The sequence below is a fragment of the Mesitornis unicolor genome, unplaced genomic scaffold (genome assembly GCF_000695765.1).
Source record: "Mesitornis unicolor isolate BGI_N332 unplaced genomic scaffold, ASM69576v1 scaffold20911, whole genome shotgun sequence".
Classification (NCBI taxonomy): domain Eukaryota; kingdom Metazoa; phylum Chordata; class Aves; order Mesitornithiformes; family Mesitornithidae; genus Mesitornis; species Mesitornis unicolor.
Window position 1 is genome coordinate 50,077 of NW_010164722.1, and position 2,062 is coordinate 52,138.

The following is a 2,062-nucleotide window of genomic DNA, read 5'->3' on the forward strand; positions in this document are numbered from 1 at the left end:
TCAATGAGTTTGGATCAGTTATGTACTGTTCTTGTCCTAATATCTTTATCCTGGTCTAGTTCAGATCGTACAGTGACAGCACAGGAGGAACCATGTTGGTCTTATTACAAGATGCTGAGCAAATACTACAGAATTCTTTTATTTCCTTTGAGAGGAGAAAAATCACAGCTCTCCCAGCCTGAAAGACCAAGCTACTCTTATCTAGTGAAGTTGCAAAGTTAATTTAGCTTGGAAAACCAGAGTTTACATCTTAAATTTCCAAATGTATCACAGATTTACTTTCGATGTTTTTGGTTATAACTCAATAAGAAGAGCATCTAAGTACTAGGGCTTCTGTTTACCCATATGTGAAGCATAGGAATAGGCACACAGTACTGTGAAAAAGCACAAAAAGACATGATTCATGTACTTTAAATACTTAACTCTAATATGTTCGCATATTACCTATTTATGCTGTATCAACAGAGCTTTTGTAGGGGCAAGGGCAGAAGGGTTAAGCAAAACAAACTGTCTGCATTATATGTATGGTTAAATAATTATTTGTATTGATTATTGAAGCATTTATGTTCAGCAGAAGTGCAGCACATTACCACTCTTGATTGCACTCTGTTTTATCAGAAGGTAGGGATAATAAACAAGAGAAATTAGTCCCTACCTTGCTTCTCCCAGCTGAGCATCTCATTCTGTTTTTAAATAGTCTCAATGGAACCAAAATGTCACCCTGCCTTGTCAGTGTTATGGCCATCATCACCTCCCTGGTGCAGAAAGGCATGTGGGATCCAGAGGTGAAGCATCCCTGAGCAGGATGTCTTCTCTGTAGCACACCAGAAGTGTGGCTGTCGTTGTGTGTCAAGCTTCCAACTTTAAAAATGAACATTGACTCTGGTCTTGAGTTGGTCTAGAAAGAGAAAGGTTGCTGCTGACCTGGCAGGGAAATTATCAGAGCGTTGATCTGTTTGGTCTTGGTTATGGGAGCCACCTTTCATATCCTGTGCAGGCAGAGGCTTTAGCTGGTATTTCTGACCACTCTTCTTCAGAGTGAGTGCAAGAAATGTCACCAGATTCATTGGAATAAACTGGTGTTTTGTCTCCAGACTCAAGAAAACCCCATTCCTTGGTATTCATATGGACAATTCTACCCGTATAAGAGATTGAGATGCTGTCTCTTTAAGAGATCGAAGGTCTCTGACACCAGTTATCAGTGGTATAAAAAATGAAGTATGGTTTTCAAGACCCATTCATCCTTGAGCTTTTCTCAGTGACATCCCTGCTGTCTCTTTAGGAAGTATCTGTTGATGAACACGTTTTTTTCTCCTGCTGTTGACAGCTCTGTTCTTCTGCCAAAAATTTATTTTCAGGAAACATACTTGTATATTTTGAGCTCTTTATCCTGATGAAAACTAATGAGACATGCTAATGCTCCCTCATTTATATTTGATGGGCATTCAAAACTTGTAGCCTCCTGCTGTATTCATTTACAGTCCCCCCCAGCAATCAATACTGTGAGCCAAATTCCCTGGGAATTATGGCCACTTTGTACTGTGCTGCTACCATAATCTTGTCCTAAAGCCTGCTTAACTTTGGTGGATCAGCAGCGCTGATTTGACAGAGCCACAGGGGCTCAGGGTAAGCCACCTCTCTTCTCATGACACAGGTCAATCAAGGAAAGTAAAATAGCCAGAGTACTTGTGGGGCTGCATTGATTTTCAGCTGTGCTGGGAACCCGTGCAGGGCTCTGTGCTGCCTCTTTGGAGAGATGTCCTCAGAGAGGAGGTGGAGGGAGGGTGGTGACAGGATTTGTTCCCTCGGCAATGACTCTGAGTAGAGATCCTTTTAGACACTCTGATTTGCACGTTGATCCAGAATTGGCCTACCTTTCCAATGGCTTAGGCTTGCACACACAGGACTGCAAGTACTCACGAGAGTGAGGTGGTTTTTTTGTGCAACAGGAATATGTAAGTGCAACTTGGTAAAAAAGTGTAGTAAAAAGAATATAAAATGACAAGGCTTCTTACTTTTTTTTTTTAATAGCAGAAGTGACAGTGGCCCTTGGGGGTGAATT